Consider the following 15,166-nt stretch of genomic DNA (forward strand, 5'->3'; position numbering starts at 1 on the left):
CAAGTGTGTTATCACAAGCCTTCCACGAGGTCAGTATGACAAAGCACCCATGACCTACAACTCTGGTAAGTTATCGTTATATTCTACAACAGCATTGTTCACTGTGCGTGGGGTATGTGTTATCAGTGATAGTCCTATTGTTATCCTGAGCCGTGCCATGTGCCCTGTGGTTGGCTTTGGGCGCGTTTGTTTCTTGGTTAACTCCGCACTCAGCAATATCCTCTAAGGCGATGGTCTGTAACTATTCGAGTCTGGACCAGACATTTCATTAATGGACGATATGATCATCGGTCTACGCAACTGGGATACGATGACATGTGTCAACCAAGTCAGCGAATCTGACCACCCGATCCCGTTAGTCGTCTATTACGACGCCGATGAGACGCCGATATGTACCTTTCCCCTCGCTATATTTTAATCAGATTTACAGTTGCATTTATTCATACACACAAAACAAACTCACACATTTCCATGATAAGAAATATCTACAAAAGCAGAATCAAATTCCGATCCCACATGATGTTTATGAATCACTGCCAATAATGTATTCCGTCCGAGCGTGGCATCCGCCACAAACACTTCCAAAGCCAAGTCAATTTTTCATCTTTATCGTGGATGATCCAACAAAACAGCTGCTGAATCGTTTAACAGATCGCCCCTTTAACATATGATATGAAACATGAAATTAAGAATTATCCACAGATTGGCCCCTTAACAGATTATATGAAATATGACATGTCTGTTCTGTAATCTTAACAGATAATATGCATACACGATTCCTTCGAGTTGTTGTTTTACGAAACCTGATATCACTTTCAATCCCTACAGTTTGTATGATGCGTTGGCAATATATTTATATTAATATTAATACACCAGCATGTATCTCTTCACTCTGATTTGTCCATTTAGAAAAGATTATCATTGGTCTCCCTAAAATCACCTCGTAACGTTTATCGTACCACGGCATTAATGTCCATTTTCGCAAGGAACAAGTGTGTTATCACAAGCCTTCCACGAGGTCAGTATGACAAAGCACCCATGACCTACAACTCTGGTAAGTTATCGTTATATTCTACAACAGCATTGTTCACTGTGCGTGGGGTATGTGTTATCAGTGATAGTCCTATTGTTATCCTGAGCCGTGACCAGTGTACACTGAACAAAAAACGCATTAGACTAAACAACAACAGAAATCTTTCTCGGGCATCGACGCGTCACTTTTCTTTGTGCGCGTAACAATTTTTTATTCCCATTTAAAAAAATGATTTTGCCTTGGCAGCATCCCGATCATCCTTTTGTCCACTATAAGAATGAGCGTCTGTAAGAACGAGTGTGACTGAATCTACAACTCATTAACATGTGCTAAACTTTCCAAACAGTATTTCTGAGAGAAAAAACAAAAATGTGTTCCTCCCTGGTAAATTTTTTAACATAAAAAATTCAAAAAGTCCTATCGCCCTCGTCACTTTTGAAAACAATGTGCATTTTTGATGCGGCCTTACATATATATGAACCATTATCATTGATTTGCTTGTTTGTTTGCACTATTCCAGCTTTATGGTGATTTATCGAATCTAGACCACACAAACCAGTGAGCAACGCATCGATCTACGCAATTCGGATACAATGACACGTATCAGCGAGCCTGACCACCCGATCCCGTTAGTCACCTCTTTCTGCAAGCACGGCTTGCTGAAGATCATTTCTAACCCGGATCTTCACAGGTCGTGAGCATGACGAGATTTCCTAAGGTGCAACAAAATCACGAACATGTACGCATGTACCATGTCAATCCCCGTGTGGTTCATGACTCAAGTTTAATTAAATGCTATAAAAACATTCATAAAGTCATTACTGAAACAGTCTGCCTCCATAAATTGATCTAATTTCCTAATAGACCAGTCGCTGCCCTCCATATTTGACAATACATGTACATAACAACGCAATGAAACGGTGCACATTGAACGTTAAAGGTGTTTCCTTTTAAACTGAGGTAATAAATAATAATAATAATAATAAGAGTACTTATATGGCGCCTCATCCACATCACTAAGGGACATGCTCAAAGCGCATAATACACACATTATTATTACCTCAGATAACCCAAGCTGCCTGCTAGGCGCTAGAAGGTTATAGTCACATGACTTTATCTCACTGGGTACCCATTTTCTGCTGGGTGGACAGAGGCAATTCTTGAACAAGCTCACTTGCCTAAGGTGAGACCACATGTTTCACATGTGCTAGGTAGCCTAGTGATGAAAGCGTTACCTCGTCACGCCGAGGACTCTGGTTCGATTCCCCGCATGGGTTCAATGTGAAGCCCATTTCTGGTGTCCCCTGCCGTGACATTGCAGGGATATTGCAAAGAGCGGCGTAAAAGCATATTCACCTTCTTAGTCCTTATAAACTGAAGTAATGAATTGTAATTACGCTTAAACATGATCTGAAACTTGGACTGCTTTATGTTGGTACTGCCGTTACAGCTGTCAAATGACTTTATTATTTACATATACAAAAACCAAGACAAATAGCAACGCAACACAATGTAACTACCTAATGTATACTGAACAACAAAAGAAACAATGTTTTCGAAAAAAATGAAATCTCATAAAAGAAAGCTTTCATGTCTGTCTTCTATTTAAAAACTTGACAACAATCCAGATATGCGTTTCTTTTGGTTTTCAGTATAGTTGTTTTACAAATGGTGTCCCTGCTTTTCTGGGTCATTACAGGTACAACATTATACGAACAATAATGCAGATAATAATGCATACAGACGTCTTGCTGTGCCTAACATATGTCATGTCATGAGCCTTTGCCATATGCTACACCTGTTAGGCAGTCGATAGAAAGATACAAACACGAAGTCAACTGAAATACCAAAAGCAACACCACAACGTTAACTCCAAATATCCAACTGACAACACAAAAGAAGTAAGCATATTGTATGCTAAAAAAACATGAATACCCAATGTACATGACTGACACATGGGTGAAAACTCACAGGCTAAAACGTTTCTGAAGCACTGCATGTATGTACATAACAACACAATGCGCATGTAATCCAATCTGCATAAAGCACTTCTCTCTGGGGTTCCCCTGAACGTCGACGTAATCGTCTTGACATTCTAGCCATGGTTGCGTAGATCCTAACAATACAGAGTTCCTTTCCATATAGATATGTGAGACATTCAACAGAAGAAATCCCCTTGCTGCTAAACTACACACACTGATTAGCCGTTATCCAGTACACAATGAACATACTTTGGACATAAATCACTAGTGTTAGTTATAGATACAATTAGTGTCCAAACCACAGCTTACAGCTGCAGTTAAATTATTCACAAGAGTGTCTCCTATTTACATTGGTTAATGGCCCAGCAGGATCCACCTCGGTGAGTTTAAACGTCACAGAACTAGTTGTAAATGTTTATGTGTAAGCTGGGATATATAAGTACATGTGATCTTACAAACTCGTATTCAAGGTATGTTTCCAGAATAGTACAACAGACTTCGGTTGACAAAAAAATGACATTCAGCGCCGGTGTTGGTTTCTGCGTGTTGTAACGAATCAGATCATGCGTGAAGATGATCAAACGTGTGACCACTTGAAGGACTGTACATATAAAGCACTGTACCTATGAAGCGAACGGAACAAAAGGGCCGACGTTTAGGCTATCTTGAAGGGATTTCACAGCAAATAATGTCTAGTTTACTAATATGCTAGACATTTTGTAAAAGTAAGCGCGTATGGTTTTACGTCGCTTTAGCCAATATTCCAGCAACATCACGGCAGGGAACACCAGAAATCAGTTCCACACATTGTGCCCACGTTAGCAATCGAACCCTGGTCTTCGGCGTGTCGGGCCAATACCTTAACCACTAGGCTACTCCACTGCCCCTTTTGTAAAACGTACCGATTTTAAGCATATCTGTGAGATACTTATCTTATTTGTTTTACAAAGACCACATGTATTAACAGTCGGGAAAAATCAGTCGCAACTGTCTGCCCCGAGTCAACTGGGCCTAAAGGACATAATGATGATGAAAGTCACATGAAAGAAAACGAGAAACCTATGACGAAAGGATATGCATGGCCTACCCTACCGGTATCACCCTAATCGCACAATATGCATGACAAGGCAAGTGTTTATTTGTTGCCTAGCTCTTCCTCAGAAAACAAGTTTATGCCCGGTGACTAAGAAAACATTCTTCCTCAAAGAAGACTCCTAGCTCTTCCGAAAAAAGCTCAGTCCTTCCCATCACAGAATGCACTTACCTTGTTAGATCTCCCTTGAATCTGACCCATAACACTTTCTCAGTACAGACAGTAATTATACGTAGTAAAACCACCTCCTTATACGAACAGTGTATCATGTCACAATGCCACCAGAGAGAAATGAAATACAATCCTATTTCATTGCGGGTTTGTACATATGATTAAGGAACGAGCGAGCTTCGTTGCCAGAAATACCTAACGACCCCCTAATCTTGTCTTTATCAACGCGTGTCACCAATCAGGACCTCCCGTCAAACTCCACTAGTCTACTTGTTCGACTCATGGCAAACGCCTCTATAAATGCAATGGCTCCTCATAGAACAATACTCACATATGCCCTGACCCAGAGCTCTTCTTTTAGTTGGATAGGCATGGCTATAGAGGTATAGAGTGAGTAAAGAATAAGGATACAAAGTGTAAAGGGACATATTCGGGGAGTAGCGATAGTAGCAACGCATAGTACAGAAACGACCTTTCTTGTGAGAAATGAATAGGGCAAGGAGGCCAACCTTGCCTTACTGAAGTAGAAATTTCACTCTTATAATACCTGGTGAACTTTTAATAGGCAATAAACCTACTTGTTAATATACTTGCGTTTCGTAGGTCTTATAAAGAGACATCAAGAGTATTAAAGAGTATTCTAAGGGCACTGCATATTGCATCACAACGATTTCTTAAGGCGTGTTGTGATTATATTTTGAAATGGTACTATCCCGCATTTCCAAAGAAATATTGGTATGCATTATCAGGTCCGAATAGACCTTTCTATCCCAGGGTGAATGCTGTTGACCTGACAGTATAGACCTGGACTCTCAGTCACGAGATGACTGAAGGTGGGCAACACTTCCATTGAGCAGCGAAGTCCAGGACTAAATTCACTGGATCACTGGTGTCAGTGCCCGACACTTTCTATGGTGTATACACCACCCATTGCAAGGCCAAACTTATGTTTTGTACGACAGTCAATTATAACCCTGCTGGGGTTCTGAGGTAGAACAGATCATGAGAATGTCAGAATGGACAGAATGTGTACTCACAATCTGTAGCCTGGCCTCATGTGTTAAAAGCACTGATGGCGTGGACCGTTCCTGTGGCTGTCAACTTAATCACTGGTTTGTCTGGCCACATTCTATAATCGAGATTGTTGTTTAATGCCGCACTCAGCAATATTCCAGCTGCATGGTTCCCGTATGTAAAACATCGAGTGTTTGCGAGACAATACAGTGATCGACATCATGAACATCGATCAACGCAATCGCTATACGACGACATGTGTCAACCACGTCAGTGCACCTGACCTCTCGATCCCGTTAATTACATCTCACGACAAGCACGGGTCGCTGAAGTTCAGTTCTAACCCAGATCTTCAGTTATAAAGTGTTCGTCGTGATCAATCTTGAAAAAAACTGCGGATTACACCCGTCCGTAAGAAATGACAGTCATGTCATGCCCTCTACAAAACCATTTACTGTTTGATGTATTACAAGTCTGATCATTTTGACATTGAACAGGTGTCAAAAATGACAGATTCCGATTTGGCTTGCATGAGATGCAAGATTTATCCATTACGTTTTATACACCACCTTACTCCTGCCTGTCGTGATTAATTGTTTGTAAACACATGCATGCTATGAGCCTGTAGACCGGATGATGTCTATGCTAATGACTCCACAACCTGCAGGTGCGTGTGTTGAGTGATCTATCACCACACGTTTAACATGTATATGTGTTAAAAGGCTTATCTGCAGGCCTTATCGATTCTGGTCAATAAAACCCTCACCGTTATATTGACACACCGTTCAACGCTTATGTGCCTCTCCTCGCTATACGCCATATTTTCTCGTTTGAAGTATACGTACTTGGGCATCTCACCACACTGAGAAAGGAGCTCTCAGTTTAATGGATGCATTACTCGACCTGTGCCTCAGGGGTTCCCATGCAGGAATAGGCCTCTGAAACAACCTGACTGGTCACAATCGGTGATTTGACTGATTGCTTGACAGTGTATCCTACCACGCTGCTCATAATATTAATCACGGGTTTATCTGATCCAGAGATTGAAGCAAAAGCCATTTTATTGGTATATTGCTGAGAGAAGCAATAAAGAGAAAAAGTAGAAGATACTCGAGTTGCCTGTCTGGTTAACTGTAGTTGTCAAGCATAATGGCTACTAGTAGCACTGACTGTCCTTGCTTCCTTGACAAAGAGAGCCAGTGGGGTAGCCTAGTGGTTAAAGTGCTGACTCGTCACGCCGAAGACCCGGGTCCGATTCTCAACATTAAAACAATAGGTGAAACACAGTTTTGGTGTCCCTGCAAGGACATTGCTGGAATATTGCTAAAAACGGCGTAAGACTAAACTCACCTAATGAAAAAAAGTTTGGTAAGGAGGGTTTCAGTTTCAGCCCCATCAATTTTAGTATGAACAACTTCAAATCCGGTTATAATCCATTTAGTTCTTCGGAATCTCTGGTTCGTTCACGCTTTTTGTGTGCAAGACAAATTTGATGCCATCTAAACAGTACAGCTTGACCGCACTCATATCATTTCAGCGGTAGCATAGTTAGGTCTGAAGCTGATTCTGGTCCGATCAAGCATTCAGACAAACAACTGACATTGGAAATCCATGTGTGCAGATTTATAACTGTAACACATGCATTTGTGTTCACTGCCACACGCACAGAATTTGCTCAGTTAAACAATTCTTCCAACAATTTCCTCACTCAGTGTGATGTTAGATAGCATATGAGGCTTATGGGGGCCATGTAGCAGAATTAGAGCATTTGCCGGTATCTCATAATACACACTGTACGTGAAAGGAGGACAATTTAGAAAGTATGAACATGGAATGTACATATTTAGTCTATCAGTTCTAACGGAATTACCAGCAAGAGAACATAGGTTATCATGTCATTAACAGTCGAACCCCGTTTACCCGGACCCCACATATCCGGAAACCCCGCCTTGCGGACGATTTTTATGTGAAACGAAACTTACGTTCATTAATGGTACTCGCTTAACCGGACCCCACGCTTACGAACCCGGACGGTGAATTTTCAAACCATTCCCATACATTTCCATTGAAAAATGATCCAGTTATCCGGACGATTTCCGAGTGAAACCAAACGTCCGGGTAAACGGGGTTCGACTGTATTCACATTACTTGTCACGAATGGTATATCTAATAATGATCATATTATTACTAGATGTATATTAGTAATGTGAGAAAAGGTATCGCACGTCCTTATCAAATCCTTCATTACAAATCCACGTAATAGCATTAACAAGAAACTGTGCTCAGTTACTCAATAATGTACTCATTAAGGTGAATTTGAACTAGCTCTATTGCTGAAGTAAAGGAAATCTGCTTGAAGTTATCCGTCACAGCTAACCACAGATTAATGCGGATAAATCTATCACCGCCAAATGCCCTCTGATTAGGAATTAGTAACCTATCTGCATTACACGTCTTTACGCTGATACACATATCAGATTAATATGAAATAAAGCACTAAGCCAATCAGATTATGCCCTGGCTTCCGACCCAAATCTGTCGATTTGGCATGTGTGGGGACAGAGTAAGTGACGGCGGAGCAAACCTTGACAGAAATGTATACAGAACCTGTTTAACCGTTAAGAAACTTGACTCTGTGATTTATGTACTACGGATGCTCTTAAGTCAAAAGATCGTCATTATTACACCATTCCGATGAATAATTGAGTTAAGGTCGGGAAAAACTCTAGTTGATATTATGATCGATGATCCGGTGAGTGAGATCGAAATGTAAATACATTCTACCACAAAACCTGTTTATACTGATAATGCTATTTACTGACTTATAGATGTTTCCAGTGAAATAACAGTTTATACAAAAAAGTGAGGTGCCTATAAGTTATAAAATCATATCCATAACAAGAAATTTCAACTAACACAAAGAAGAATTCCATGAGCATAGATTTACGTACCAATGTCAAATAATGATGATGTCATTTTGTGAAAAGTGACCACTTGTCAAACTGCAGTTCCAAAACAATTCATCATAAAAATGTTTCAATTAAACACAGTTTCGGTTAGCGATAATACTGATAATCCAGTCTTTAATTTCATGTATTCCTTTCATCACACGTCTGTTTGGGTCAGCTGTAGACCCGTGTTTCGAAACCGTTAGAATAAATAGTCTCTCTGTCGACAAATGCAAATATCATGCTTTCGAACTGAACGTATTTTCAAACTACCCTACCGTTTGCAAATGCACACCTACCGTGTTCCATTCCGTTTCTACTACTCAAGCCCTGTCGTAATCAGTGAAAAATATACTTACGGGTTTAAAATCAACACAACGACGAGTCAATACAAATACGTCTCATGCCCAAGTGTAGAAGCAGACGACATTTGTGGGTAGTGTATGCTCGCGTATTTCCACACCGTCAAACGACAGCCGCGATAAACAATCTTACACTGCTCCACGAAACAGACGACAGGCATCAACACTGGCCAATCTTCCGCCCGACTGGTCGTCAATAAATACCACATCAAGTCCACTCTTTACAGTCATAAAGAGCAGGCAAGGCAACGACAAGGGGGGTAACTCGCACCGAACAGAATGTCATAATGGACGTTATGTGAAGTTATGCACAGGATTGATCGATACAAGCACTTTGTTGAATGGGGTTGTTTTTACTTGAGATTTTATAGATTGAATGGGTCTATTGTTACGGGGGGAATATTGAGATTTGTTTACGTGCTCCATCTACTGCATTTCAGTCTTTCTACTTAAGAAATCTATTATTGTTGTGATTAACAGCATTCAGCTTTCGTGAGTTACATCGTCATTAAAGGGGCACCCTGCCTACATGATAACACTGTTTTAATCTAACTACTTCTACACCACCACCACCAACAACAACAACAATAAATTAAATGCACTATCGATTCAGAAACAGAGGCCAACTATATTAAATTTAAGAACTCTATTCACAGAACCAAAGTGCTAAAAATATGGCATGATCAAGCGTCCATCAAAAGCCTATTCTGGATGTCCAGGGGAAAATGTAATCGGTACCGAACCGTCGGTCATAACGTACTTTGAAAAATGCTTCCCTCCTTAAAAGAATATTATATACTCTGTTGGATATACCAACGCTGTCCTAAACGATTCTAGACTACACTTCATGCCAAAAGCATATATTTTAAATAAATATAGTAAAATTGAATGCACCGGTTAGAAATAGATGGTAATACATTCTTGACAACAAATTATTGTTAAAGTACAATGTCATGAACGTCTAGTGGATCTTAGTTATAGCTGTCCATGTGTTTCTGTGGGTCTGATCAGTCAATCAAACCCTTGAGGTAGTGAGTATGAGGTTTACGCCGCTTTTAACAATATTTCAGCAATATCACCAGAAACTGGCCTATATTACACCAGTTTTGGGGGTCGAATTCTTCGGCTCGGCCTGAAGACGGACGTTTTAACCATTAGACTTCTACAAGATCCCATAAACCATTCAGACCATTGAAGATCCTGGTTGTAATTGGCATTCACCAAATCATGCTTGTCGTAAAAGGCGACTTACGGGATCGGGGTAGCTGACTTGGTTCACACACGTCAACGTATTCCACTTGCTTAGATGTTAATGTTGTTGATCACTGGATTGTCAGGTCTAGACTCGAATATTTTCCGACCATATAGCTGGAATATTGCCGAGTGCGATGTTAAAGCTGCTATTAAAGCATACTTTGATTTTGTGCATGCGTGCATTGTAACATTCGATATCCATGCCAAAACTGATAGGTTATATGAAGACTGAGTGTTTCTGGATATGTACACGTGTATCCTATATTAACGCTGAGGGTATTGCGAGGTCCACTTCAACCTGACTGATACGAGCATGTCACATACTTTCTTCTTAACGTGATGCTATTCGCCGAGCCGTGAATGGGTACCCGTTAGGAAGAGATTATAATGTGACTGTGGCATTCTCTGTAACTGACAGCTTCGGAAAGAAGAGAGTCAATACTGATCCATATACTGGGATGATGATATTGTAGCATTGTGAATAGTCTCAATACGCTTTCGGAAGTGTTTATGGAGGGCATCTGCATAATAGACTCGCCATTAACCAAAATGATCGCTAATGTAAATCCCCTCTTTTCACGTGTACACCAAGACAGCTGGTTTTAGTAATATTTGGTTGTAATTCCACACACGTCCACTGAAACCTGACTGCTCTGTCACGAATTGTGTCTAATGGAATTTCTTCTCATCACTTTTCCATGTTGTTGTTTCTCATATGAACAATTTGCTTGCCCTTGCACGTGTGTATGACGAAGACCATAGAGGGGAGAATACGACAACCTTTTCACATGCATCAGGTATTATCAATATTTGAGAATGATTTACTGACACATGCTTACGATACGATACAATGGACTAACAGAGATTGCGTACGCTTATGGAAACGGTTTTTGTCGTTTGCATGTCCACGTTAAGCTAAAGTTTATTATAGATGAACTACTGCTCAAAGCTACATTTGGACACAACTCACTTATTCCTGATCACCAGTCACCAGTCCTCATTGCACAGGGGCGATGAGTAGCGTCGCAGTTAAAGCATTCTCTCATCACGCCGAAGACCCGGGTTAGATTGACCACAATGGCTACAATGTGTGAAGCCCATTTCTGGTTTTCCCATCGTGATATTGCTAGAAAAGTGCTAAAAGCGACTTAAAAGTAAACCCCCCTCCCTCCTCATTGAACAAAGCACGTAAGCATTTGTCCTGAACGCATACATTATAACCTAGACGATTAGGAATCGAAACGATGTATAAACAAAGACGAACAGAGACGATGTGCAGTTCATAAACTGAAAGATATTTGAGGCAAAGATACTTGTTTCATATGGCTTGACCTTGTATCACATCAAAGTGGATACACCTGTATCATATCATTATATACCTAAACCCATACAATTTACATTCATAGGTTCACACCATCACCTGAGATTTAGACCTTTAGAAACAAACCTTCGTAAACCGATAGTTCTGAATTACAACATGCCATGCAATAAAAAGTCATGGTGGGATATCTTATGTGTCTTCGGCGCAAGTTCACTGATGAGGTTGTGGTGTCGGGACCAAGCCCACATGTGAGTGGGTGTTAAAACCTTGGAATCACCTTTGTGTGCAAGCTCGTTCAGTAATGTCAAAACCCCTAGTCTACAGAACACAACTCTGTGCACTTAAAAAAACCCATCAATTTCCATTGGTATATGGCCAGATGGTAGCCACATCAATACGTGCAAACACCTAACTGCGGGTAAAACAACGTGCAGTAAACGTGGACAAAGTACTGTGACTACATGTATGTGTCGCAGTAAACGTGGACAAAGTACTGTGACTACATGTATGTGTCGCAGTAAACCTGGTCAAAGTACTGTGACTACATGTATGTGTCGTAGTAAACCTGGACAAAGTACTGTGACTACATGTATGTGTCGCAGTAAACCTGGACAAAGTACTGTGACTACATGTATGTGTCGCAGTAAACCTGGTCAAAGTACTGTGACTACATGTATGTGTCGTAGTAAACCTGGACAAAGTCCTGTGACTACATGTGTGTGTCCCAGTAAACCCAGCCGTGAACTGTTAACTCGTAAGGATGAGAAACCCGCCTAGGTACACCTAGTGGTTGTAAGAGTTGTATGATCCCTAGGGAGCTGAGGTTGATAATATGACGTGCTGTTGAGATTAACATCTAATGATCGAAGGAAACACATACCACGCCCTAAACATGTACTAGTAGCGTGGATATGTGTGCAATATAAATATCCTATAAAAATAACATCTCTTTCTTCGGCGATTTACAGATTTACATATTCTGAGGAGGAGGTTTACTTACCATCGAGTTTCAGTTCTTCGTCGACATGCACAGTTGTCCACCATGGTCAAATGTTACTGATGGTTCAATCGGTGAGGTGATGCTGCTCGACACTCTGCGACATGCTCTACACAGCGTCTACAACCTCTGGCTCATTATCTGTGCCATGTTACGCTGATGCTCTCGTCGACAGCTACTTCGCAATCACATCCGATAACAGCCGATAATATGGCTAATGTTAATATGCTGATGGAAGGCACTGTATGGAGGCTTGATGAGGAGCATATAGTAGATAGTACTTGCCAAAGCGGCGTAAAACCACACTCCCTCGGTCGCTCGCTCACTGACTGACTGACTGACTGACTGACTGACTGACTCACTGACTGACTGACTCACTCACTCACTCACTCACGGACTGACTGACTGACTCACTCACTCACTGTCGGATGCGCCTTATATTGCCTGTTCCTATACGACCCTGACCCTCTGTATTGGGCTCGGGCTATGCAATATTTCACGTTGTGAATTTCAGGAATGTGAGTGACAATTTCTCTGATGGCTTATGTTTATCCTACACTTGATTTCTGATAAGGCAGCTGTTAATTTTGACTCAAGAAACCATCGCATGTCACGTAGGTAGACGTTTAATGTCTGTGCCAATATTGTCTCCGTATATTTGCCAAAGTGATATATCGGTAGTGTACACATGCTCCAGAGACGCTGTCGTTCATGTGTGTGACCACATGACGTGACCGCAGTGGTCATCTTATGTGTAATATCTGCACCGTTTCTGAATAGCGAAAGAAACGCAAGTTTCGAAAAAATGGAACCTCATAACAGTAAAAGTTCACGTTTATGTCTTCTATTTAAAAACGTAAAAAAACAGACTTGCGTTTGTTTTGGTGTTCAGTACATATAAGTTATTAAGGTGTTTTGGTTAATATTCCAGTTATGATGTTTGGTACTACGCTGTTCTTCACTATATAAATATCGCAACCTTTTGAAACTAAGGTCAGCGGATTTCGGCCCTCCTGATATTCCGGAAACTATTATAGGTCTAGGTATCTTCCAGTGGTAAACCTAACGCTTTGAAGATACATCAGTTTGCTCCGCTGATCTTGGTTTCAATAGATCGCGATACCTACTTAATGAAGCCACAGCATAGTACTATGAATGGTACCATGATTGAGACCAATGTTTCATCTCTGTTGCGCTGTCGAGATTTCCAACCCAAGAGTAGCTGTGCAGAAGGTACAATGCATTTTCAGAACGCAAGGAAGTCTGCATCCAGTTATGAACACTCGTCGGTATATACAGGTTAACTCTCGGTCCCCAGACGAATCAAACCCTATCTGGCTCAAGCAGAACCAGGTAAGAAATGATGTTAAGCAAGCAATGCTTGTCGAAAGGTGTGACGAAAGGAATCGGGTGGTTAGGCTCGTTGGTTGCACTGGCCAATACAGTCTACATAAGTCTACATATACTGAGGCCATTACTGATGTGTACAAGGACTTAGGTTCAAGTATATAACTGCTTCTAAAACACGACCAAAGTTAGAACAGACAATGAATTTGATCCCATCGAGGAACAGAGCTGCTGGCCACTGGCGTTCAGTCCTGAGCCAACAAGCCTGAGGCAGGCGATGTGTTGGACGTGGACAACGGTGACCGGCAAACCGCGATTGCTTCTAATGATTGTCATGCTAATGCAACGTTTGTGACACTGGAGTGACCATCTCTTAGAAGAAGAAAAGAGTGTTTAGAAAGAGAAACTGTCAACAAAGTACTTATACCGCCTCTTTTGTGACCTGAGTCAAAGGCTTGGCCTTTCAGGCCATTCAAGTTTCAGAGGCATGCTACTAACAGATTTGGGTATCTCAATACCGTTGATCGTGACATTGAACCCGAACGGGCCACTCTATTCACTCCGAACAAAGTCGAGGCGGTTGGGATAGCCTAGTGGTTAAAGCTACCGCTCGTTACGCTGAAGACCCGTGTTCGATTCCCATGAGGAGTACAACGAGTATAGCACATTTCAGGAGTCCCCCGCCCTGATATTGCCGGAATATTGCTAAAAGCGGCATAACATCATACTCATTCACTAAACAGTAGGTCAATACCCCCAGTCGCTAGCGCATACAAGGACATCATTGTTTTCAGGAGTTGCATTTTTGTGACACATGAACACGTGTTATGCACGGCAGCGTATACCTCCACACGTGTCGCTTCCAGTAAATCATATTGAAATCAGTAAATACATCTTTCGAGATAAAGCTCAGAGCTTGGTAGATGTCAACGTCGGTGTTGCCAAGTTCAACAACCAGGTTTGAAATCGTTTTAAATTCTATTGATTTTTCAGTTATGAATGCAGCAGTGCGATGCTCAACAACAAGAAGCGAATACTGACTTTTATGTGTTATAAGAAAATACCGAATATTTCTGGCATGACTAAATGATTTAACGGCCGCTTCGAAAGGTTTGTGAGTCATTTCTTTCAGTACTCAGTTGAAACAATATCCAAGGACATGTAAATGTGAACAGTTTTCCTGAAGGTTCAACCTTTGGTATGTTTATATCTAATTCATTAAACCATGATTAAAGAACTGGTCATAACAGGCTGTTTACAGTACCCAACTACACAACTCGCGGTAGTCGTGCGTGACAGTTATCGTTTAAGGTAAATACGGCCCGGTACTGTGAAATGTATCGTAGTCTTCATGGATACTACCCACTGCACAGGTATCGGTGAATCCAATAAGTTTGAAACGTAAATTTAGTTACATTTTTTTCGCATCATAAATACTATAGGGAGAGGTAAGTATTCAGTTTTGTCTTGGTGTTTCATCTGATATGAAGCAAACATGTTGTGGCAGGACTGCGCCAGTGTGTATATAGGAAGAACAATCCGGAATAGGTCGATGCGTTCGTAAAATCTACCGGTATACACGAGACTTGCCGTGTTGTACACGCAAACGTACTCTTCGCTGAAACACTACAGTGACCTATTCAA

Source organism: Haliotis asinina, chromosome 6 (assembly GCF_037392515.1).
Source record: "Haliotis asinina isolate JCU_RB_2024 chromosome 6, JCU_Hal_asi_v2, whole genome shotgun sequence".
NCBI classification, from domain to species: domain Eukaryota; kingdom Metazoa; phylum Mollusca; class Gastropoda; order Lepetellida; family Haliotidae; genus Haliotis; species Haliotis asinina.